The sequence below is a fragment of the Pseudophryne corroboree genome, chromosome 10 (genome assembly GCF_028390025.1).
Source record: "Pseudophryne corroboree isolate aPseCor3 chromosome 10, aPseCor3.hap2, whole genome shotgun sequence".
NCBI classification, from domain to species: Eukaryota; Metazoa; Chordata; class Amphibia; order Anura; family Myobatrachidae; genus Pseudophryne; species Pseudophryne corroboree.
Window position 1 is genome coordinate 25,820,306 of NC_086453.1, and position 27,876 is coordinate 25,848,181.

Sequence of the window (27,876 nt, forward strand, 5' to 3'; positions counted from 1 at the left end):
GGTGGTCACAGCAAAATTATGCACTGTCCTCCTACTATATACTGCGCACAACTAAAATGCAGCACAGGTATGGATGCATAGTATACTTGACAACACAGAGGTAGAGCAATGGACTACTGTACCATACTGCTATATATATACTGGTGGTCACAGCAAAATTCTGCACTGTCCTCCTACTATATACTGCGCACAACTAAAATGCAGCACAGGTATGGATGCATAGTATACTTGATGACACAGAGGTAGAGCAATGGACTACTGTACCATACTGCTATATATATACTGGTGGTCACAGCAAAATTCTGCACTGTCCCCTCTTACTATATATTAGGAATGTGCACCGGCAATTTTTCGGGTTTTGTGTTTTGGTTTTGGGTTCGGTTCCGCGGCCGTGTTTTGGGTTCGAACGCGTTTTAGCAAAACCTCACCGAATTTTTTTTGTCGGATTCGGGTGTGTTTTGGATTCGGGTGTTTTTTTCAAAAAACCCTAAAAAACAGCTTAAATCATTGAATTTGGGGGTCATTTTGATCCCATAGTATTATTAACCTCAATAACCATAATTTCCACTCATTTTCAGTCTATTCTGAACACCTCACACCTCACAATATTATTTTTAGTCCTAAAATTTGCACCGAGGTTGCTGGATGGCTAAGCTAAGCGACCCAAGTGGCCGACACAAACACCTGGCCCATCTAGGAGTGGCACTGCAGTGTCACGCAGGATGGCCCTTCAAAAAAATACTCCCCAAACAGCACATGACGCAAAGAAAAAAAAGAGGCGCAATGAGGTAGCTGTGTGAGTAAGCTAAGCGACCCAAGTGGCCGACACAAACACCTGGCCCATCTAGGAGTGGCACTGCAGTGTCACGCAGGATGGCCCTTCCAAAAAATACTCCCCAAACAGCACATGACGCAAAGAAAAATGAAAGAAAAAAGAGGTGCAAGATGGAATTGTCCTTGGGCCCTCCCACCCACCCTTATGTTGTATAAACAGGACATGCACACTTTAACCAACCCATCATTTCAGCGACAGGGTCTGCCACACGACTGTGACTGAAATGACTGGTTGGTTTGGGCCCCCACCAAAAAAGAAGCAATCTCTCCTTGCACAAACTGGCTCTACAGAGGCAAGATGTCCACCTCATCATCATCGTCCGATTCATCACCCCTTTCACTGTGTACATCCCCCTCCTCACAGATTATTAATTCGTCCCCACTGGAATCCACCATCTCAGATCCCTGTGTACTTTCTGGAGGCAATTGCTGCTGGTGAATGTCTCCATGGAGGAATTGATTATAATTCATTTTAATGAACATCATCTTCTCCACATTTTCTGGAAGTAACCTCGTACGCCGATTGCTGACAAGGTGAGCGGCGGCACTAAACACTCTTTCGGAGTACACACTGGAGGGAGGGCAACTTAGGTAGAATAAAGCCAGTTTGTGCAAGGGCCTCCAAATTGCCTCTTTTCCCTGCCAGTATAAGTACGGACTGTCTGACGTGCCTACTTGGATGCGGTCACTCATATAATCCTCCACCATTCTTTCAATGGTGAGAGAATCATATGCAGTGACAGTAGACGACATGTCAGTAATCGTTGGCAGGTCCTTCAGTCCGGACCAGATGTCAGCATCAGCAGTCGCTCCAGACTGCCCTGCATCACCGCCAGCGGGTGGGCTCGGAATTCGTAGCCTTTTCCTCGCACCCCCAGTTGCGGGAGAATGTGAAGGAGGAGATGTTGACAGGTCGCGTTCCGCTTGACTTGACAATTTTCTCACCAGCAGTTCTTTGAACCCCTGCAGACTTGTGTCTGCCGGAAAGAGAGATCCAACGTAGGTTTTAAATCTAGGATCAACTTCAGCACGAGGTGGAAGTGGATCTTGATCTTTCCCTATTTTTTTAACCTCCACATTTTTGTTCTCCATATGTTGCGCACAACTAAAAGCCACCACAGGTATACAATGTAGATGGATGGATAGTATACTATTATTACTTATACTTATGGACGACGAGTGACGACACAGAGGTAGGTACAGCCGTGGCCTACCGTACTGCTGCTTAGTGCTTATATATATAATATACTGTATAACGGACCTGGTGGACACTGTCAGCAGACTGCTAAACAAACTAGTATGAAGAAAAAAAAAAAAACACCACAGGTATACAATGTAGATGGATGGATAGTATAGTATTACTTATACTTATGGACGACGAGTGCACTGACGACACAGAGGTAGGTACAGCCGTGGCCTACCGTACTGCTGCTTAGTGCTTATATATAATATACTGTATAACGGACCTGGTGGACACTGTCAGCAGACTGCTAAACAAACTAGTATGAAGAAAGAAAAAAAAAACACCACAGGTATACAATGTAGATGGATGGATAGTATTAGTATTACTTATACTTATGGACGACGAGTGCACTGACGACACAGAGGTAGGTACAGCCGTGGCCTACCGTACTGCTGCTTAGTGCTTATATATATAATATACTGTATAACGGACCTGGTGGACACTGTCAGCAGACTGCTAAACAAACTAGTATGAAGAAAGAAAAAAAAAAACACCACAGGTATACAATGTAGATGGATGGATAGTATTAGTATTACTTATACTTATGGACGACGAGTGCACTGACGACACAGAGGTAGGTACAGCCGTGGCCTACCGTACTGCTGCTTAGTGCTTATATATAGAATATACTGTATAACGGACCTGGTGGACACTGTCAGCAGACTGCTAAACAAACTAGTATGAAGAAAGAAAAAAAAAACCACCACAGGTATACAATGTAGATGGATGGATAGTATTAGTATTACTTATACTTATGGACGACGAGTGCACTGACGACACAGAGGTAGGTACAGCCGTGGCCTACCGTACTGCTGCTTAGTGCTTATATATATAATATACTGTATAACGGACCTGGTGGACACTGTCAGCAGACTGCTAAACAAACTAGTATGAAGAAAGAAAAAAAAAACACCACAGGTATACAATGTAGATGGATGGATAGTATAGTATTACTTATACTTATGGACGACGAGTGCACTGACGACACAGAGGTAGGTACAGCCGTGGCCTACCGTACTGCTGCTTAGTGCTTATATATATAATATACTGTATAACGGACCTGGTGGACACTGTCAGCAGACTGCTAAACAAACTAGTATGAAGAAAGAAAAAAAAACACCACAGGTATACAATGTAGATGGACGGATAGTATTAGTATTACTTATACTTATGGACGACAAGTGCACTGACGACACAGAGGTAGGTACAGCCGTGGCCTACCGTACTGCTGCTTAGTGCTTATATATATAATATACTGTATAACGGACCTGGTGGACACTGTCAGCAGACTGCTAAACAAACTAGTATGAAGAAAGAAAAAAAAACACCACAGGTATACAATGTAGATGGATGGATAGTATTAGTATTACTTATACTTATGGACGACGAGTGCACTGACGACACAGAGGTAGGTACAGCCGTGGCCTACCGTACTGCTGCTTAGTGCTTATATATATAATATACTGTATAACGGACCTGGTGGACACTGTCAGCAGACTGCTAAACAAACTAGTATGAAGAAAAAAAAAAAACACCACAGGTATACAATGTAGATGGATGGATAGTATTAGTATTACTTATACTTATAGACGACGAGTGCACTGACGACACAGAGGTAGGTACAGCCGTGGCCTACCGTACTGCTGCTTAGTGCTTATATATATATAATATACTGTATAACGGACCTGGTGGACACTGTCAGCAGACTGCTAAACAAACTAGTATGAAGAAAGAAAAAAAAACACCACAGGTATACAATGTAGATGGATGGATAGTATAGTATTACTTATACTTATGGACGACGAGTGCACTGACGACACAGAGGTAGGTACAGCCGTGGCCTACCGTACTGCTGCTTAGTGCTTATATATATAATATACTGTATAACGGACCTGGTGGACACTGTCAGCAGACTGCTAAACAAACTAGTATGAAGAAAGAAAAAAAAAACACCACAGGTATACAATGTAGATGGATGGATAGTATTAGTATTACTTATACTTATGGACGACGAGTGCACTGACGACACAGAGGTAGGTACAGCCGTGGCCTACCGTACTGCTGCTTAGTGCTTATATATATAATATACTGTATAACGGACCTGGTGGACACTGTCAGCAGACTGCTAAACAAACTAGTATGAAGAAAGAAAAAAAAACACCACAGGTATACAATGTAGATGGATGTATAGTATAGTATTACTTATACTTATGGACGACGAGTGCACTGACGACACAGAGGTAGGTACAGCCGTGGCCTACCGTACTGCTGCTTAGTGCTTATATATATAATATACTGTATAATGGACCTGGTGGACACTGTCAGCAGACTGCTAAACAAACTAGTATGAAGAAAGAAAAAAAAAACACCACAGGTATACAATGTAGATGGATGGATAGTATTAGTATTACTTATACTTATGGACGACGAGTGCACTGACGACACAGAGGTAGGTACAGCCGTGGCCTACCGTACTGCTGCTTAGTGCTTATATATATAATATACTGTATAACGGACCTGGTGGACACTGTCAGCAGACTGCTAAACAAACTAGTATAAAGAAAGAAAAAAAAAACACCACAGGTATAAATGTAGATGGATGGATAGTATAGTATTACTTATACTTATGGACGACGAGTGCACTGACGACACAGAGGTAGGTACAGCCGTGGCCTACCGTACTGCTGCTTAGTGCTTATATATATATAATATACTGTATAACGGACCTGGTGGACACTGTCAGCAGACTGCTAAACAAACTAGCTTGAAGAAAGAAAAAAAAAAACACCACAGTGTTTTTCAGGCAGACAAACGTATACTGGACTGGTGGTCACTGTCAGCAAAACTGTGCACTGTACTCCTGCTATAACTGCTCCCCAGTCCCCACAATTAGGCAGTGTGAGCAGTGCACTCAGCACAGATATATCATGCAGCAGTGCAGCACACTGAGTGAGCACAGATATGGTGGAGACTTTTTTTCAGGCAGAGAAACAAAGGATTAAACTAATCAAAACCCTGCACTGTACTCCCTAACAGCTGCTCCCCGTCCCCCCAATTATAACTAACTAAGTCACTCTGTGTTCTACTATAACGGAGAGGACGCCAGCCACGTCCTCTCCCTATCAATCTCAATGCACGTGTGAAAATGGCGGCGACGCGCGGCTCCCTTATATAGAATCCGAGTCTCGCGAGAATCCGACAGCGGGATGATGACATTTGGGCGCGCTCGGGTTAACCGAGCAAGGCGGGAGGATCCGAGTCGCTCGGACCCGTGTAAAAAAAAAGGTTAAGTTCGGGCGGGTTCGGATTCCGAGGAACCGAACCCGCTCATCACTACTATATATTGCGCACAACTAAAATGCAGCACAGTTATGGATGCATAGTATACTTGACGACACATAGGTAGAGCAGTGGACTACTGTACCGTACTGCTATAAATATACTGGTGGTCACAGCAAAATTCTGCACTGTCCTCCTACTATATACTGCGCACAACTAAAATGCATCACAGGTATGGATGCATAGTATACTTGACGACACAGGGTAGAGCAATGGACTACTGTACCGTACTGCTATATATATATGCTGGTGGTCACAGCAAAATACTGCACTGTCCTCCTACTATATACTGCGCACAACTAAAATGCAGCACAGGTATGGATGCATAGTATACTTGACGACACAGAGGTAGAGCAGTGGACTACTGTTCCGTACTGCTATATATATACTGGTGGTCACAGCAAAATTCTGCACTGTCCTCCTACTATATACTGCGCACAACTAAAATGCAGCACAGGCAAGGATGCATAGTATACTTGACGACACAGAGGTAGAGCAATGGACTACTGTACCGTACTGCTATATATATACTGGTGGTCACAGAAAAATTCTGCACTGTCCTACTATATACTGCGCACAACTAAAATGCAGCACAGGTATGGATGCATAGTATACTTGACGACACAGAGGTAGAGCAATGGACTACTGTACCGTACTGCTATATATATATACTGGTGGTCACAGCAAAATTCTGCACTGTCCTCCTACTATATACTGCGCACAACTAAAATGCAGCACAGGTATGGATGCATAGTATACTTGACGACACAGAGGTAGAGCAATGGACTACTGTACCGTACTGCTATATATATACTGGTGGTCACAGCAAAATTCTGCACTGTCCTCCTACTATATATTGCGCACAACTAAAATGCAGCACAGGTATGGATGCATAGTATACTTGACGACACAGAGGTAGAGCAATGGACTACTGTACCGTACTGCTATATATATATACGGGTGGTCACAGCAAAATTCTGCACTGTCCTCCTACTATATACTACAATGCAGCACAGATATGGAGCGTTTTTCAGGCAGAGAACGTAGATATTTGCAGCACACTGAGCACAGATATTTGCAGCACACTGAGCACAGATATTTGCAGCACACTGAACACAGAAACTGAGAGAACGCAGCCACGTCCTCTCACTATCATCTCCAAAGCACGAGTAAAAATGGCGGCGACACACGGCTCCTTATATAGAATACGAATCTCGCGAGAATCCGACAGCGGGATGATGACGTTCGGGCGCGCTCGGGTTAACCGAGGAACCGAACCCGCTCATCACTAATAATTATACGTCCAAATCAATGGAATTAATTGGCAAAATCACGGTAATTAATAATTATACGTCCAAATCACTGGAATTAATTGGCAAAATCACTGGAATTATACGTCCAAATCACTGGAATTAATTGGCAAAATCACTAATTAATAATTATGCGTCCAAATCACTGGAATTAATTGGCAAAATCACTGTAATTAATAATTATACGTCCAAATCACTGGAATTAATTGGCAAAATCACTGTAATTAATAATTATACGTCCAAATCACTGGAATTAAATGGCAAAATCTCGGTATCACCTGTCTAGTGAAGTGGAATCTAGATGGGATTGGGTACCGGGGACACAATACCTCCATCAATTGTCTACATCCCACTGCACTAATGGCAGATCCCGGACGCACGTCTAACACCAACATAAGTGTCAAGGCCTCAGTTATGAGGGATTCCATTGTCATGTGAAGCTGAACCACTAGTCATAAACATAGGAAAGGGCTTTAGCCATTCCTTGCCACTCCGTGTCGTAAATGGCATATTGAAAAGTTTACGTTTCTCCACAGACCATTTAAAAAAAATTTTTTGGGGTCTTTTTACTGAACTTTGGCTTTTGGATTATACATGCCCTCTACTATCACATTGGGCATCGGCCTTGGTAGATGACGTTGATGGCATTTCATCATCTATGTCATGACTAGTGGCAGTAGCTTCAGCACTAGGAGGAAGTGGTTCTTGATTTTTCCCTATTTTATCCTCCAAATTTTTGTTCTCCATTATTTTTCTGGAGTTACAGTATATAACACAATATGCGGCACAGGAGAGCGTAGCCTTGCACCACACAGGGCAAACCCTGTAAAAATTATTTGGATTAAATATTAATAACCCCTTTATTTGGAGTAAATAATATACTGTACAGTACAGGAAAGTACCACTTAACTTATATGGCAGTACCACTGGACTGGTTTTATACGGCAGTATCACTGGACTTATACGGCAATATCACTGGACTTATACGGCAATATCACTGGACTTATACGGCAGTACCACTGGACTGGATTTATACGGCAGTATCACTTAATTTATATGCCAGTACCACTGGAATTATACGGCAGTATCTCTGGAATTATACGGCAGTACCACTGGATTTATATGGCAATGGACAGAATTTATACGGCAGTATCTTTGGACTTATACGCCCATACCTCTGGAATTATACGGCAGTATCACTGGAATTATACGGCAGTACCACTGGACTTATACGGCAGTATCACTGGACTGCATTTATACAGCAGTATTACTGGACTGAATTTATACGACAGTATCACTGGACTTATACGCCAGTACCACTATAATTATACGGCAGTATCACTGGATTTATATGGCAGTACCGCTGGACATTTATGGCAGAATCACTGGACTGGATTTATACGCAAGTGCCACTGGATTTATACAGCAGTACCACTGGACATATACGGCAGTATCACTGGAATTATATGGCAGTACCACTGGACATATACGGCAGTATCACTGGAATTCTGTGGCAGTACCATAGGACATATACGGCAGTATCACTGGATTTATACGGCAGTACCGCTGAACATATACGGCAGTATCACTGGGCTGGATTTATACGCCAGTACACTGGACATATACGGCAGTATCACTGGAATTATATGGCAGTACCACTGGACATATACAGCAGTATCACTGGATTTATACGGCAGTACCGCTGGACATATACGGCAGTATCACTGGACATATACAGCAGTATCATTGGACTTATACAGCAGCACAGGGACACCACCACTGGACTGATGCAGCACAACACAGCACCACTGCAATGGACTTATACAGCAGCACTGGACATATGGCAGCAGAGGACACCACCACTGTGACTGGACAGATGCAGCACAACACAGCACCACTGGACTGATGCAGCACAACACAGCACCACTGGACTGGACTTATACAGCAGCACTGGACATATGGCAGCAGAGGACACCACCACTGTGACTGGACTGATGCAGCACAAGACACCACCACTGTACTGATGCAGGACAACACAGCACCACTGGACTGGAGTTATACAGCTACACTGGACATATAGCAGCAAAGGACACCAACACTGTGACTGGACTAAGACACTACACTGGACTGAGCAGCACAAGACAACACTGGAATTGCCACCCCAGTTTCCCTCCCGCACAGACACTGAGGACAGAGACATGTCCTCTCGTTACACTCTCCGGGACTGGAGTGAAAATGGTGGTGACATGCGGCTCCTTATATGGAATCCAAACCTTGCGAGAATCCGACAGCGTGTTGATGACGTTTTGCCTCGTTCTGGTTTCCGAGTCAGGGGGGAAAACCTGAGCTGAGCTCGGATCCGGGCACGGGTAGTGAAGTTCGGGGGGGTGGGGAAGTGGGGTTTCGGTTCTCAGGGAACCGAACCCACTCATCTCTACTACAAATGTACTCCCGAATTGGTATTGTGTCCAAAGTCTGGAATGAGGGCAACATCAGGATGTGCATAGAGATCACCAGTACCTTCCCTTTTCTCTGTAGGTTGCCTGAAAGCACTAATGTACCAACATGTTTAAGGACACCTGTCCCTTTATCAAGGTATCTTAAGCGCCCAGAAATAATTTAGAAATCTATTGTATCAGGGGCACTGTATTGTATAATGTGAGCTGGGGCAATGCATTGTATAATATGAGCTGGTGCACTGTATTGTATAATGTGAGCTGGGGCAATGTATTGTATAATGTGAGCTGGGGCACTGTATTGTATAATATGAGCTGGTGCACTGTATTGTATAATGTGAGCTGGTGTACTGTATTGTATAATGTGAGCTGGGGCACTGTATTGAGTAATGTGAGCTGGGGCAATGTATTGTATAATGTGAGCTGGGGCAATGTATTGTATAATATGAGCTGGTGCACTGTATTGTATAATGTGAGCTGGGGCAATGTATTGTATAATGTGAGCTGGGGCACTGTATTGAGTAATGTGAGCTGGGGCAATGTATTGTATAATGTGAGCTGGGGCAATGTATTGTATAATGTGAGCTGGGGCAATGTATTGTATAATGTGAGCTGGGGCACTGTATTGAGTAATGTGAACAGGGGGCACTGTATTGTATAATGTGAGCTGGGGCAATGTATTGTATAATGTGAGCTGGGGCACTGTATTGAGTAATGTGAACAGGGGGCACTGTATTTTATAATGTGAACAGGGGGCACTGTATTGTATAATGTGAACATGGGCACTGTATTGTTTAATGTGAACAGGGGCACTGTATTGTATAATGTGAGCTGGGGGTACTATATTGTATAATGAGAACAGAGAGCAGTGTATTGTATAATGTGAACAGGGGCACAGTATTGTACAATATGAAGAGGGTGCACTGTAATGTATAATGTGAACAGGGGGCACTGTATTGTAGAATGTGAGCTTGGGGCACTGTATTGTATAATGTGAACAGGGGCATTGTATTGTATAATGTGAACAGGGGGCACTGTATTGTATAATGTGAACAGGGGCACTGTATTTTAGAATGTGAACAGGGGGCAATGTATTGTACAATGTGAGCTGGGGGCACTGTATAGTATAATGTGAACAGGGGGCACTGTATTGTAGAATGTAAGCTGGGGCACTGCATTGTATAATGTGAACAGGGGCACTGTATTGTATAATGTGAGCTGGGGCACTGCATTTTATTATGTGATCAAATAAGGTTTGAGGTAAAAATATGGTAAAAAAAGGGGCAGACTAGATGGGCCAAGCAGTTCTTATCTGCCGTCAAATTCTATGTTTCTATAATGTGAGCTGGCTGTACTGTAGTGTATAATGTGAACAGGGGGCACTGTATTGTAGAATGTGAGCTGGGGCCACTGTATTGGATAATGTGAACAGGGGGCACTGTATTTTATAATGTGAACAGAGCCACTGTATTGTATAATGTGAGCTGGGGGCACTGTATTGTATAATGTAAGCTGGGGAACTGTATTGTATAATGTGAACAGGGGTACTGTATTGTATAATGTGAGCTGGGGGCACTGCATTTTATAATGTGAACCGGGCCACTGTACTGTATAATGTAAAAAGGGGGCACTGTATTTTATAATGTGAACAGGGCCACTGTATTGTATAATGTGAGCTGGGAGCACTGTATTGTAGAATGTGAGCTGGGGGCACTGTATTGTAGAATGTGAGCTGGGGTCACTGTATTGTAGAATGTGAGCTGGAAGCACTGTATTGTATAATATGAGCTGGGGCACTGTAATGTATAATATGAGCTGGGGCACTGTAATGTATAATGTGAGCTGGAGCACTGTATTGTAGAATGTGAGCTGGGGGCACTTTATTGTAGAATGTGAGCTGGGGGCACTGTATTGTAGAATGTGAGCTGGGGTCACTGTATTGTAGAATGTGAGCTGGAAGCACTGTATTGTATAATATGAGCTGGGGCACTGTAATGTATAATATGAGCTGGGGCACTGTAATGTATAATGTGAGCTGGAGCACTGTATTGTAGAATGTGAGCTGGGGGCACTTTATTGTAGAATGTGAGCTGGGGGCACTGTATTGTAGAATGTGAGCTGGGGGCACTGTATGGTAGAATGTGAGCTGGGAGCACTGTATTGTATAATATGAGCTGGGGCACTGTATTGTAGAATGTGAGCTGGGGGCACTGTATTGTAGAATGTGAGCTGGGCGCACTGTATTGTAGAATGTGAGCTGGAGCAATGTATTGTAGAATGTGAGCTGGGGGCACTGTATTGTAGAATGTGAGCTGGGGGCACTGTATTGTAGAATGTGAGCTGGGGGCACTGTATTGTATAATATGAGCTGGTGCACTGTATTGTAGAATGTGAGCTGGGGGCACTGTATTGCAGAATGTGAGCTGGGGGCACTGTATTATAGAATGTGAATGGGGACACATTATTTTAAAACATATTTGATCTTATACTGTATGTCCATTGTAACAAGTAATCATTTATATAATTTGTTTACTGAATGGTCAGCTGACACACTTTGTATGTGTGTGCGCCACATCCTAATTAAAGAATGACATACCTGTGTTACGGTCATGGACATCTCTTCCCATAGGAAGTACTGTAGTGTTTGCCAGTCGTATTGACGCCATGTGAAAGCCAGCCATGCTCGGGAGCCCACGCTGCTTTGGCCCTGTACACTGCACGCCTGTGTATATATAGCATATGCAATATAGCATATTGGTTATTGGCAAATTTTGAAAAAAATTACAGCGGATGTTCCCAGACCTGGTGTCTTTGGTACGCCTGTAATAACACTATATGGTATGGCTCCAGTATGATTTCCCGATGGACGGGATGCTGGCGTTCAGAATACTGACAGCGGCATCCCGCCATCAGAATCCCAATAGCCCCCTGTAAAGTTCCCTAACCCTTCCCTGGCCCCCACCCTAACCCTAACCCTAACCCTCCCTTCTACAGTATGTGCCAAAACCTTTTATCTTTTAGAAGGTGCTGGATGAATGATAACTAGAATCTGATTGGTTGCTAGTGGCAACATCTCCACTTCTAAAACACTCACACTTTAGTAAATTTACCCTTGTAACAAATTTGAATGTTTTGGTTGACCTTGTATTTAAAGTGTTATTTCCTAATTGTCTATGCCCCAAGAGTTCAGAAAATGGCAATTATTCCCCATAAACTATGCCTTTGTGCCCTGGACAGAGATGTTTTGAAATGTTCAATATTCAGTGCGATTGCAAACAGCAGCATATTAACAGATAAGGTGGCCCATGTGCAGCCTCCTCCGCCTGTGCCTCGTCCTCTGTGGCCAGCAGTGCAGTAAAGTCTGAGCACTGGGGTAACAATCTATTGCGCATGCACAGAATTCTGGGGAAACGGCATGGAGGATGGCAGCATAACGTGTATCAGATACTGTACAATTGACTAATTTATGGTGGTAATTGTTACCCAATTAAAGTAGATAAGTTGGGAGAATGTATGTTTGCGCACTGAATCAGGGCCAAGCAGCACCCTTACCCACAAATAGAAGTAATCAAACCTATACATTCAGTTTATCTGTTTGTTCATTCTCCATAGCATATCCCTGCTCACCCCCATACTGTATCCCTGCTCACACCCCATACCGTATCCCTGCTTACCCCCATACTGTATCCCTGCTCACAACCCATACCGTATCCCTGCTCACCCCCATACTATATCCCTGCTCACACCCCATACCGTATCCCTGCTCACACCCCATACTGTGTCCCTGCTCACACCCCTTACTGTGTCCCTGCTCACACCCCATACTGTGTCCCTGCTCCTCCCATACTGTGTCCCTGCTCACCCCCCCATACTGTGTCCCTGCTCCCCCAATACTGAGTCCCTGCTCCCCCCATACTGTGTCCCTGCTCCCCCCATACTGTGTCCCTGCTCCCCCATACTGTGTCCCTGCTCCCCCCATACTGTGTCCCTGCTCCCCCCATACTGTGTCCCTGCTCCCTCCATACTGTGTCCCTGCTCACCCCCATACTGTGTCCCTGCTCCCCCATACTGTGTCCCTGCTCCCCCCATACTGTGTCCCTGCTCCCCCATACTGTGTCCCTGCTCCCCCCATACTGTGTCCCTGCTCCCCCCATACTGTATCCTTGCTCCCCCCATACTGTGTCCTTGCTCCCCCATACTATGTCCCTGCTCATCCCCATACTGTGTCCCTGCTCCCCCCCATACTGTGTCCCTGCTCCCCCATACTGTGTCCCTGCTCCCCCCATACTGTGTCCCTGCTCCCCCCATACTGTGTCCCTGCTCCCTCCATACTCTGTCCCTGCTCACCCCCATACTGTGTCCCTGCTCCCCCATACTGTGTCCCTGCTCCCCCCATACTGTGTCCCTGCTCCCCCATACTGTGTCCCTGCTCCCCCCATACTGTGTCCCTGCTCCCCCCATACTGTGTCCTTGCTCCCCCCCATACTGTGTCCTTGCTCCCCCATACTGTGTCCCTGCTCATCCCCATACTGTGTTCCTGCTCCCCCCCATACTGTGTCCCTGATCCCCCCATACTGTGTCCCTGCTCCCCCCCATACTGTGTCCCTGCTCACCCCATACTGTGTCCCTGATCCCCCCATACTGTGTGCCTGCTCCCTCCATACTCTGTCCCTGCTCACCCCCCATTCTGTGTACCTGCTCACCCCATACTGTGTCCCTGATCCCCCCATACTGTGTCCCTGCTCCCCCCCATACTGTGTCCCTGCTCACCCCATACTGTGTCCCCACTCATCCCCATACTATGTACCTGCTCCCCTCCATACTATGTCCCTGCTCCCCAACCCCCCTTTCTGTGCACCTGCTCCCCCCACACTGTGCGCCTGCTCCCCCCCCATACTGTGCCCCTGCTCCTCCCCATACTTTGTCCCTGCTCCCCCCCATACTGTGTCCCTGCTCCCCCATACTGTGTCCCTGCTCCCCTCATACTGTGTCCCTGCTCCCCCATACTGTGTCCCTGCTCCCCCCATACTGTGTCCCTGCTCCCCCCATACTGTATCCTTGCTCCCCCCATACTGTGTCCTTGCTCCCCCATACTATGTCCCTGCTCATCCCCATACTGTGTCCCTGCTCCCCCCCATACTGTGTCCCTGCTCCCCCATACTGTGTCCCTGCTCCCCCCATACTGTGTCCCTGCTCCCCCCATACTGTGTCCCTGCTCCCTCCATACTCTGTCCCTGCTCACCCCCATACTGTGTCCCTGCTCCCCCATACTGTGTCCCTGCTCCCCCCATACTGTGTCCCTGCTCCCCCATACTGTGTCCCTGCTCCCCCCATACTGTGTCCCTGCTCCCCCCATACTGTGTCCTTGCTCCCCCCCATACTGTGTCCTTGCTCCCCCATACTGTGTCCCTGCTCATCCCCATACTGTGTCCCTGCTCCCCCCCATACTGTGTCCCTGATCCCCCCATACTGTGCCCCTGCTCCCCCCCATACTGTGTCCCTGCTCACCCCATACTGTGTCCCTGATCCCCCCATACTGTGTGCCTGCTCCCTCCATACTCTGTCCCTGCTCACCCCCCATTCTGTGTACCTGCTCACCCCATACTGTGTCCCTGATCCCCCCATACTGTGTCCCTGCTCCCCCCCATACTGTGTCCCTGCTCACCCCATACTGTGTCCCTACTCATCCCCATACTATGTACCTGCTCCCCTCCATACTATGTCCCTGCTCCCCAACCCCCCTTTCTGTGCACCTGCTCCCCCCATACTGTGCGCCTGCTCCCCCCCCATACTGTGCCCCTGCTCCTCCCCATACTTTGTCCCTGCTCCCCCCCATACTGTGTCCCTGCTCCCCCCCCCATACTGTTTCCCTGCTCCCCCCCCCCATACTGTGTCCCTACTCCCCCCATACTGTGTTTGAATCAGGCGTAATATTGTTATATATGCAATTGTGTTATATATATTACACTTTAGGTCTAGGCAGTGGCGCACCCAGGGGGGGTTTCCGAGTACCCAGAAACCCCCTTTTTTTTTTTTTTTTTTTTTTAGCTGCATGAGTATTATTAATGACTGTCTAGCGTCCTCTGCCGCCTGCTGTCTTCCTGGTGGCACTTGCAAGTGCAATAAAAGTTTACTTTATTTTAATTATAGTACATATATATCCATGTGCCTACATATATACACATGTATATACATACATACATACATATAAACACACACACACACACACACACACACACACACACACACACACACACACACACACACATATGATATATATATATATATATATATATATACATGTGTATATATATATGTGTACTGTATGTGTGTGTATATATATATATATATGTATGCATGTTTAATATGCTATGTATATGTGTATATGGGTTCACTACGATCTCCCGGCGGCCGGCCTCCCGTCGACCAGCATACCGGCGCCGGGAGGCCAGCCGTCGGCTTACCAACAGTGTGGCGAGTGCAAATGCGCCCCTTGCGGGCTCGCTGCGCTCGCCACGCTACGCGCGCCACACTATTCTATTCTCCCTCCAGGGGGGTCGTGGACCCCCACGAGGGAGAATAAGTGTCGGTATGCCGGCGGTCAGGCTCCCGGCGCCGGTATGCTAATCGCCGGGAGCCCGACCGCCGGCATACTGAAGACCACCGTGTATATGTATGTGTGTGTATGTATATATATATATATATATATATATAGCAAAGTACAGTGTGGCACTCCCAATAAGCGTGTATGTAAATTGCTCCGGTGCCCTGCGTCAGTCAAAGCTGAAAAGTATAAGTACAGGAGGATGCTGGCACTCTCAGAGACTTGTAAAAATGACACAAATGCTGTAGTTTGAGGTCAACGTTTCAGGGCCTTGCCCTTTTATCAAGACTAACTAAACAAACATAATAGAAATAAATTTATACATTACCAAAAACACCTCGTGTGCAGACGACCGCCGCTCTCCGGGAGACCCGCTGACGTCATGGGCACGCGCTGGCGCCGGCGACCCGGCGTCTCCAGGGGGCGTGGCAAGGAAAATGTGTAACCCATCACCATGGGAACAGATGTACGGGGGCTGGAGAGGGACATAAAGAATAAACATGCAAAATGAAATTCACAGGGAAGCAGCATTATTGTGCAGAAAGTAAGGATAAGCAGTCAGCATGATATAAATGTACACGCAGATGTGTCAGCAAATATAAATGTATATCAGGGAATGAAAAATGAGGAGAATTTAATTAATTAAAACAGGCTATGCAGTAAGAACTATCAGCAGAAGTTACTTAATTTATAAAAAACATGTATATGACAGCATATCGTTCAAGCCAAACGGTTTAACTGTTTGGAGGGTATGGATCCAGCGGGCTTCTCTCTGTAGTAGGAGGCGACCCCGATTACCCCCTCTGGCATTATCTGGGATTCCGTCAATCATCTTATATCGAATGGAGGCAAGGTTATGGTGAAGTTCTTTAAAGTGACGGGCAACGGGTTGGTCAGACCCACGTCCCTCCAGGGCGGCCCGTATGCTGGAGCGGTGTAACGCAATGCGCTCCTTAAATTGTCTTATCGTCTTGCCAATGTAAAGCAGCCCACAAGGGCATTTGATATAATAGATGACGTACCGACATGATAAACAGCTGCCGAGACTGAGCAAGTCTAGGATTTTACCCTCATTCCGTAGAGGTAAAAACATTAAGGACATTGTGGTCCACAACGACATCTCTAAGATGAAACCTACAGCGCCCATGCATTTCCTTTCGCGAAAGGCAGGTAACTACAAGTGCTTAGGCTGCACTACGTGCAGCAGCCTGGAAACCGGCAACTCTTTTTTCCATCCTAGATCTGGCAAAAAATTCAACATTACCCAATCCTTTACCTGTTCCAGTCGGTACGTCATCTATTATATCAAATGCCCTTGTGGGCTGCTTTACATTGGCAAGACGATAAGACAATTTAAGGAGCGCATTGCGTTACACCGCTCCAGCATACGGGCCACCCTGGAGGGACGTGGGTCTGACCAACCCGTTGCCCGTCACTTTAAAGAACTTCACCATAACCTTGCCTCCATTCGATATAAGATGATTGACGGAATCCCAGATAATGCCAGAGGGGGTAATCGGGGTCGCCTCCTACTACAGAGAGAAGCCCGCTGGATCCATACCCTCCAAACAGTTAAACCGTTTGGCTTGAACGATATGCTGTCATATACATGTTTTTTATAAATTAAGTAACTTCTGCTGATAGTTCTTACTGCATAGCCTGTTTTAATTAATTAAATTCTCCTCATTTTTCATTCCCTGATATACATTTATATTTGCTGACACATCTGCGTGTACATTTATATCATGCTGACTGCTTATCCTTACTTTCTGCACAATAATGCTGCTTCCCTGTGAATTTCATTTTGCATGTTTATTCTTTATGTCCCTCTCCAGCCCCCGTACATCTGTTCCCATGGTGATGGGTTACACATTTTCCTTGCCACGCCCCCTGGAGACGCCGGGTCGCCGGCGCCAGCGCGCGCCCATGACGTCAGCGGGTCTCCCGGAGAGCGGCGGTCGTCTGCACACGAGGTGTTTTTGGTAATGTATAAATTTATTTCTATTATGTTTGTTTAGTTAGTCTTGATAAAAGGGCAAGGCCCTGAAACGTTGACCTCAAACTACAGCATTTGTGTCATTTTTACAAGTCTCTGAGAGTGCCAGCATCCTCCTGTACTTATATATATATATATATATATATATATATGTGTGTGTAGATATATGTATATATATATATATATATGTGTAGATATATATATATATATATACACACACACACACACACACACACACACACACACACACAGACACACTAGTTTTACGGACCCAGCATATACTGGGTCACCTCAGTCCCCACCCCCGTGATTGGCTCCGCCCAGTTCTGGAAACCCCCCCATGCAAATCCTGCATTTGCCACTGCTAGGTCATGTATTCATGTTAGCCCCAGCTTTCTATTGTTACTTCCACCACAGTGGAGAATCAAAGGTTGAGTGATTTAAGGTCCCATTGTCCCTCTTGTTTATGTAGGCTGACAATATAATCCCTTTAACCTGGGACACTCATGAATTACACAGGTTCTGTGGCTGCTTAAAACCAGGTGAAATGCAGGCTTGTAGTCAGCCAGCCACAGAACCTGTGTAATTCATGAGTGTCCCAGGTTAAAGGAATAATATGGTCAGCCTATAAAGTTTATCCCTATTATCCAATAGTGAGAAGGCCAGATGGGTGTTATGTAATCACCTTGATTAGAATGTGTATTTTATTCCATTGCCTTAAGATCCTAAAACAAAGAAGAAAGTAAAACACACCCCAGCAATATGAAGTTTCTGGGGTATAAGTAGAGCTACCAGAGAGCTGAAGAAAGACTCTCTGCTCCTCAGGTAAGGCATACCTCCCAACATGACCCTCTCCAGGAGGGACACAATGCTCTGCTTCTGGACTTTCCTCTTAATGAATGATTGCCGACACCTGTTTTGAGCAGGTTACTGGATAAGGAAGGCGTTTCAGCACAGGTGATGGCAATCATAAATAAAGAGGGCAGACCAGGAGCAGAGCATTCTGTCCCTCCTGGAGAGGGTCATGTTGGGAGGTATGGGTAAGGAGTTCTGTCTGGAGTTTGTGGTGGGGATTGTCATGTGGACTCTTGTGGAGTTGTGTTACAGAAGTGTGTTGAACTGTCTATAACCCACCGGTGGTTTTTTATCTACCACTGCGCCCGAATGATTTGGAACCCAGTAACTTCACAGGTTGGCACTACAAAAATGTTCTATACCTTGATATTTAAAATTACCTTTTTACGTTATGAACTGGATATAATAGAGAACATATGTACAAATAGGTATATGGAATAAGGAAAACCATTTATTTACATACAATTATATGCACATACTTAAAATTGCATACATTACATAAAGGTTCCAATTATACAGGAGATGGACAGGGTAATAGTGTGTGTGTGTGTGTGTGTGTGTATAAAATATGTTATTAACCAATCTATATCCAAGTATGTGTTGTCTGTATTTTGTTTGATAGGAAAAACAAATATTTTATTTATTTTTAGTTGGATTATTTCATTGTCACGTTATGTGGTACTTCTATTTCCCCTTTTGAACAGGTTCATAATCTTTTGCAGCGATGTATTCTGGGAAGGGGACAGCTGTGGCGCTAGGTGAGTCTGTAACACTGGGAGCGCTATATGTTACTTTAATACTGAAGCTTTTTATTCTATCAAATATTGGCCCTAATTCAGAGTTGATCGCAGCAGCAAATTTGTTAGCAGTTGGCCAAAACCATGTGCACTGCAGGGAGGGGAGATATAACATGTGCAGAGAGAGTTAGATTTGGGTGGGGTGTGTTCAAACTGAAATCTAAGTAACAGTGTAAAAATAAAACAGCCAGTATTTACCCTGCACAGAAACAAAATAACCCACCCAAATCTAACTCTCTCTGCACATGTTACATCTGCCTCCCCTGCAGTGTACATGGGCCCTCATTCCGAGTTGTTCGCTCGCAAGCGGATTTTAGCAGATTTGCTCATGCTAAGCCGCCGCCTACTGGGAGTGAATCTTAGCATCTTAAAAATGCGAACGATGTATTCGCAATATTGCGATTACACACCTCGTAGCAGTTTCTGAGTAGCTCCAGACTTACTCGGCATCTGCGATCAGTTCAGTGCTTGTCGTTCCTGGTTTTGACGTCACAAACACACCCAGCGTTCGCCCAGACACTCCTCTGTTTCTCCGGCCACTCCTGCGTTTTTTCCGGAAACGGTAGCGTTTTTTCCCACACGCCCATAAAACGGCCTGTTTCCGCCCAGTAACACCCATTTCCTGTCAATCACATTACGATCGCCAGAACGATGAAAAAGCCGTGAGTAAAAATCCTAACTGCATAGCAAATTTACTTGGCGCAGTCGCAGTGCGGACATTGCGCATGCGCATTAAGCGGAAAATCGCTGCGATGCGAAGATTTTTACCGATCGAACAACTCGGAATGAGGGCCATGGTTTTGCCCAACTGCTAACAAATTTGCTGCTGCGATGAACTCTGAATTACCTCCCATGTGCACTGCAGGTGGGGCAGATGTAACAAGTGCAGAGAGAGTTACATTTGGGTGGGTTATATTGTTTCTGTGTAGGGTAAATACTGGCTGCTTTATTTTTACACTGCAATTTAGATTTAAGTTTGTACACACCCCACCCAAATCTGAGACTCTGCACATGTTACATCTCCCCACCTGCAGTGCACATGGGCCCTCATTCCGAGTTGTACGCTCGTTATTTTCCTTCGCATCGGTGCGATTTTCCGCTAACTGCGCATGCGCAATGTTCGCACTGCGGCTGCGCCAAGTAAATTTGCTAAGAAGTTTGGTATTTTACTCACGGCATTACGAGGTTTTTTCTTCGTTCTGCTGATCGTAGTGTGATTGACAGGAAGTGGATGTTTCTGGGCGGAAACAGGCCGTTTTATGGGAGTGTGTGAAAAAATGCAGCCGTTTCTGGGAAAAACGCGGGAGTGGCTGGAGAAACGGGGGAGTGTCTGGCGAACGCTGGGTGTGTTTGTGACGTCAAACCAGGAACGACAAGCACTGAACTGATCGCACTGGAAGAGTAAGTCTCGAGCTACTCAGAAACTGCAAAGAAAAATCTTTTAGCAATATTGCGAATACTTCGTTCGCAATTCTGCTAAGCTAAGATTCACTCCCAGAGGGCGGCGGCTTAGCGTGTGCACTGCTGCGAAAAGCGGCTAGCGAGCGAACAACTCAGAATGAGGGCCAAAGTTTTGCTCATCTGCTAACAAATTTGCTGCTTCCATAAGGTCTGCATTATGGGGGTCATTCCGAGTTGTTCGCTAGTTGACGATTTTCGCAACGGAGCGATTAAGGTGAAAATGCGCATGGTACGCAGTGCGCATGCGCTAAGTAATTTAGCACAAAACTTAGTAGATTTACTCACGGCTGAACGAAGAATTTTCATCGTTGAAGTGATCGGAGTGTGATTGACCGGAAGTGGGTGTTTCTGGGCGGAAACTGACCGTTTTCTGGGAGGGTGCGGAAAAACGCAGGCGTGCCAGGATAAAACGCGGGAGTGTCTGGAGAAACGGGGGAGTGGCTGTCCGAACGCAGGGCGTGTTTGTGACGTCTGACCAGGAACGAAACAGGCTGAGCTGATCGCAGTGTAGGAGTAGGTCTCGAGCTACTCAGAAACTGCTAAGAATTTTCTATTCGCAATTCTGCTAATCTTTCGTTCGCAATTCTGCTATGCTAAGATACACTCCCAGAGGGCGGCGGCCTAGCGTGTGCAATGCTGCTAAAATCTGCTAGCGAGCGAACAACTCGGAATGACCCCCCATGCCCATTAGTCAGACATTTTGCAATTAGGCAAAAAGGAGAGGATTCCTGCCCTAAGGACAGGAAATAAGAAAGTGATATGTGGGGATTGCCTGTGATTCTTATTATATTTATGTATACTGTAGCAGAATAAACCACAGCGCACAGTTTCTTTAATTAGCTTTATATTTCTTTTTTTCATTTTTGTAAAAATCTTTTAACAATTACATTTTGCATTCTTCTACCCTACTTATGGAACGAAATCTGTTTTTAAACCCCTATTAAAAAGTAAAGCTATTTAGATTTTTTATGAAGATAATGTTATATGTACAAATTTTGAGGATCGCATTATTTTAAAGCAATGCCGTAACTAGGCACTTTAGTGCTGTGTGCAAGAAATGACATTGGCGCCCCCCCATGTAAGATAGGGGCAGTGCTAGCCGCAGGCGCGTGGAAAATATATAGGGGCGTGGCTTCACGGGGAAGGGGCGTGGCCACAAAATAATAGCAATTCATACTACGGTGCACAGTAGTCTCCATTATTCAAATTACGCTGCACAGTAGCGCCACTACACCAGGTAGAGCCCCTTTTATACATTACAGCAGACAGTCCCCCTTTTTACACATTACGGCAGCCATTCCCCCTTTTCACACATTGCGGCAGCCAGGCCCCCTTTTTACTAGAGATGAGCGGGTTCGGTTTCTCTGAATCCGAACCCGCACGAACTTCATGTTTTTTTTCACGGGTCCGAGCGACGCGGATCTTCCCGCCTTGCTCGGTTAACTTTTACTGGAGCTTAGGACTAGGAGGAGTACTGTAGAAGTGTAGAGAGTGCAGAGAGTTTACTAGTGAGTGACCACCAGCAGTGCAGTTGTTTTATTTAATATATCCGTTCTCTGCCTGAAAAAAACGGTACACACAGTGACTCAGTCACATACCATATCTGTGTGCACTGCTCAGCCCAGTGTGCTGCATGCCTGCATCATCTATGTATATATTATATATCTGACTGTGCTCAGCTCACACAGCTTATAATTGTGGGGGAGACTGGGGAGCACTGCAGTGCCAGTTATAGGTTATAGCAGGAGCCAGGAGTACAAGACAGTCACATACCATATCTGTGTGCACTGCTCAGCCCAGTGTGCTGCATCATCTATGTATATATTATATATCTGACTGTGCTCAGCTCACACAGCTTATAATTGTGGGGGAGACTGGGGAGCACTGCAGTGCCAGTTATAGGTTATAGCAGGAGCCAGGAGTACATATTATATTAAAATTAAACAGTGCACACTTTTGCTGCAGGAGTGCCACTGCCAGTGTGACTGACCAGTGACCTGACCACACTGACCACCAGTATAGTTAGTAGTATACTATATTGTGATTGCCTGAAAAAGTTAAACACTCGTCGTGTGACTTCACTTGTGTGGTGTTTTTTTTTTTATTCTATAAAAAACTCATTCTGCTGACAGACGGTGTCCAGCAGGTCCGTCATTATATAATATATATACCTGTCCGGCTGCAGTAGTGATATATATATATTTTTTATATCATTATTTATCATCCAGTCGCAGCAGACACAGTACGGTAGTTCACGGCTGTAGCTACCTCTGTGTCGGCACTCGGCAGTCCATCCATAATTGTATACCACCTACCCGTGGTTTTTTTTTCTTTCTTCTTTATACATACATACTACTACATCTCTTTATCAACCAGTCTATATTAGCAGCAGACACAGTACAGTACGGTAGTTCACGGCTGTGGCTACCTCTGTGTCGGCACTCGGCAGTCCGTCCATAATTGTATACCACCTAACCGTGGTTTTATTTTCTTTCTTCTTTATACATACATACTACGACATCTCTTTATCAACCAGTCTATTAGCAGCAGACACAGTACAGTACGGTAGTTCACGGCTGTGGCTACCTCTGTGTCGGCACTCGGCAGTCCGTCCATAATTGTATACCACCTAACCGTGGTTTTTTTTTCTTTCTTCTTCATACATACATACTACGACATCTCTTTATCAACCAGTCTATATTAGCAGCAGACACAGTACAGTACGGTAGTTCACGGCTGTGGCTACCTCTGTGTCGGCCCTCGGCAGTCCGTCCATAATTGTATACCACCTACCCGTGGTTTTTTTTTCTTTCTTCTTTATACATACATACTACCGACATCTCTTTATCAACCAGTCTATATTAGCAGCAGACACAGTACAGTACGGTAGTTCACGGCTGTGGCTACCTCTGTGTCGGCACTCGGCAGTCTGTCCATAATTGTATACCACCTACCCGTGGTTTTTTTTTTCTTTCTTCTTCATACATACATACTACGACATCTCTTTATCAACCAGTCTATATTAGCAGCAGACACAGTACAGTACGGTAGTTCACGGCTGTGGCTACCTCTGTGTCGGCACTCGGCAGTCCGTCCATAATTGTATACCACCTAACCGTGTTTTTTTTTTCTTTCTTCTTCATACATACATACTACGACATCTCTTTATCAACCAGTCTATATTAGCAGCAGACACAGTACGGTAGTTCACGGCTGTAGCTACCTCTGTGTCGGCACTCGGCAGTCCGTCCATAATTGTATACTAGTACCCATCCATCTCCATTGTTTACCTGAGGTGCCTTTTAGTTGTGCCTATTAAAATATGGAGAACAAAAATGTTGAGGTTCCAAAATTAGGGAAAGATCAAGATCCACTTCCACCTCGTGCTGAAGCTGCTGCCACTAGTCATGGCCGAGACGATGAAATGCCAGCAACGTCGTCTGCCAAGGCCGATGCCCAATGTCATAGTACAGAGCATGTCAAATCCAAAACACCAAATATCAGTAAAAAAAGGACTCCAAAACCTAAAATAAAATTGTCGGAGGAGAAGCGTAAACTTGCCAATATGCCATTTACCACACGGAGTGGCAAGGAACGGCTGAGGCCCTGGCCTATGTTCATGGCTAGTGGTTCAGCTTCACATGAGGATGGAGGCACTCAGCCTCTCGCTAGAAAAATGAAAAGACTCAAGCTGGCAAAAGCAGTAGCACCGCAAAGAACTGTGCGTTCTTCGAAATCCCAAATCCACAAGGAGAGTCCAATTGTGTCGGTTGAGATGCCTGACCTTCCCAACACTGGACGTGAAGAGCATGCGCCTTCCACCATTTGCACGCCCCCTGCAAGTGCTGGAAGGAGCACCCGCAGTCCAGTTCCTGATAGTCAGATTGAAGATGTCAGTGTTGAAGTACACCAGGATGAGGAGTATATGGGTGTTGCTGGCGCTGGGGAGGAAATTGACCAGGAGGATTCTGATGGTGAGGTGGTTTGTTTAAGTCAGGCACCCGGGGAGACACCTGTTGTCCGTGGGAGGAATATGGCCGTTGACATGCCTGGTGAAAATACCAAAAAAAATCAGCTCTTCGGTGTGGAACTATTTCAACAGAAATGCGGACAACAGGTGTCAAGCCGTGTGTTCCCTTTGTCAAGCTGTAATAAGTAGGGGTAAGGACGTTAACCACCTCGGAACATCCTCCCTTATACGTCACCTGCAGCGCATTCATAATAAGTCAGTGACAAGTTCAAAAACTTTGGGTGACAGCGGAAGCAGTCCACTGACCAGTAAATCCCTTCCTCTTGTAACCAAGCTCACGCAAACCACCCCACCAACTCCCTCAGTGTCAATTTCCTCCTTCCCCAGGAATGCCAATAGTCCTGCAGGCAATGTCACTGGCAATTCTGACGAGTCCTCTCCTGCCTGGGATTCCTCCGATGCATCCTTGCGTGTAACGCCTACTGCTGCTGGCGCTGCTGTTGTTGCTGCTGGGAGTCGATGGTCATCCCAGAGGGGAAGTCGTAAGCCCACTTGTACTACTTCCAGTAAGCAATTGACTGTTCAACAGTCCTTTGCGAGGAAGATGAAATATCACAGCAGTCATCCTGCTGCAAAGCGGATAACTGAGGCCTTGACAACTATGTTGGTGTTAGACGTGCGTCCGGTATCCGCCGTTAGTTCACAGGGAACTAGACAATTTATTGAGGCAGTGTGCCCCCGTTACCAAATACCATCTAGGTTCCACTTCTCTAGGCAGGCGATACCGAGAATGTACACGGACGTCAGAAAAAGACTCACCAGTGTCCTAAAAAATGCAGTTGTACCCAATGTCCACTTAACCACGGACATGTGGACAAGTGGAGCAGGGCAGGGTCAGGACTATATGACTGTGACAGCCCACTGGGTAGATGTATGGACTCCCGCCGCAAGAACAGCAGCGTCGGCACCAGTAGCAGCATCTCGCAAACGCCAACTCTTTCCTAGGCAGGCTACGCTTTGTATCACCGGTTTCCAGAATACGCACACAGCTGAAAACCTCTTACGGCAACTGAGGAAGATCATCGCGGAATGGCTTACCCCAATTGGACTCTCCTGTGGATTTGTGGCATCGGACAACGCCAGCAATATTGTGTGTGCATTAAATATGGGCAAATTCCAGCACGTCCCATGTTTTGCACATACCTTGAATTTGGTGGTGCAGAATTATTTAAAAAACGACAGGGGCGTGCAAGAGATGCTGTCGGTGGCCAGAAAAATTGCGGGACACTTTCGGCGTACAGGCACCACGTACAGAAGACTGGAGCACCACCAAAAACTACTGAACCTGCCCTGCCATCATCTGAAGCAAGAAGTGGTAACGAGGTGGAATTCAACCCTCTATATGCTTCAGAGGTTGGAGGAGCAGCAAAAGGCCATTCAAGCCTATACAATTGAGCACGATATAGGAGGTGGAATGCACCTGTCTCAAGCGCAGTGGAGAATGATTTCAACGTTGTGCAAGGTTCTGATGCCCTTTGAACTTGCCACACGTGAAGTCAGTTCAGACACTGCCAGCCTGAGTCAGGTCATTCCCCTCATCAGGCTTTTGCAGAAGAAGCTGGAGACATTGAAGGAGGAGCTAACACAGAGCGATTCCGCTAGGCATGTGGGACTTGTGGATGGAGCCCTTAATTCGCTTAACAAGGATTCACGGGTGGTCAATCTGTTGAAATCAGAGCACTACATTTTGGCCACCGTGCTCGATCCTAGATTTAAAGCCTACCTTGGATCTCTCTTTCCGGCAGACACAAGTCTGCTGGGGTTGAAAGACCTGCTGGTGAGAAAATTGTCAAGTCAAGCGGAACGCGACCTGTCAACATCTCCTCCTTCACATTCTCCCGCAACTGGGGGTGCGAGGAAAAGGCTCTGAATTCCGAGCCCACCCGCTGGCGGTGATGCAGGGCAGTCTGGAGCGACTGCTGATGCTGACATCTGGTCCGGACTGAAGGACCTGACAACGATTACGGACATGTCGTCTACTGTCACTGCATATGATTCTCTCACCATTGAAAGAATGGTGGAGGATTATATGAGTGACCGCATCCAAGTAGGCACGTCACACAGTCCATACTTATACTGGCAGGAAAAAGAGGCAATTTGGAGGCCATTGCACAAACTGGCTTTATTCTACCTAAGTTGCCCTCCCACAAGTGTGTACTCCGAAAGAGTGTTTAGTGCCGCCGCTCACCTTGTCAGCAATCGGCGTACGAGGTTACATCCAGAAAATGTGGAGAAGATGATGTTCATTAAAATGAATTATAATCAATTCCTCCGCGGAGACATTGACCAGCAGCAATTGCCTCCACAAAGTACACAGGGAGCTGAGATGGTGGATTCCAGTGGGGACGAATTGATAATCTGTGAGGAGGGGGATGTACACGGTGATATATCGGAGGGTGATGATGAGGTGGACATCTTGCCTCTGTAGAGCCAGTTTGTGCAAGGAGAGATTAATTGCTTCTTTTTTGGGGGGGGTCCAAACCAACCCGTCATATCAGTCACAGTCGTGTGGCAGACCCTGTCACTGAAATGATGGGTTGGTTAAAGTGTGCATGTCCTGTTTTGTTTATACAACATAAGGGTGGGTGGGAGGGCCCAAGGACAATTCCATCTTGCACCTCTTTTTTCTTTTATTTTTCTTTGCGTCATGTGCTGTTTGGGGAGTGTTTTTTGGAAGGGACATCCTGCGTGACACTGCAGTGCCACTCCTAAATGGGCCCGGTGTTTGTGTCGGCCACTAGGGTCGCTAATCTTACTCACACAGTCAGCTACCTCATTGCGCCTCTTTTTTTCTTTGCGTCATGTGCTGATTGGGGAGGGTTTTTTGGAAGGGACATCCTGCGTGACACTGCAGTGCCACTCCTAAATGGGCCCGGTGTTTGTGTCGGCCACTAGGGTCGCTAATCTTACTCACACAGTCAGCTACCTCATTGCGCCTCTTTTTTTCTTTG

At 45.9% G+C, this 27,876-nt stretch overlaps 1 long non-coding RNA gene across 3 annotated transcripts in view; it reads left to right on the plus strand.

Annotated features, from left to right (window-relative positions):
- Window positions 1-17,626: 17,626 nt before the first annotated feature.
- Window positions 17,627-27,876, plus strand: part of LOC134966910 (uncharacterized) — a 118,751-nt gene continuing 108,501 nt past the window's right edge. The window contains exons 1-2 of one of the 3 annotated variants that reach the window (XR_010188735.1): window positions 17,627-17,768; window positions 19,342-19,395. This is a non-coding gene — a long non-coding RNA (uncharacterized LOC134966910). Of the gene's footprint in view, window positions 17,769-18,822; window positions 18,974-19,341; window positions 19,396-27,876 lie in introns of those variants that run through there. The other 2 variants (XR_010188734.1, XR_010188736.1) reach the window with 2 other exon arrangements.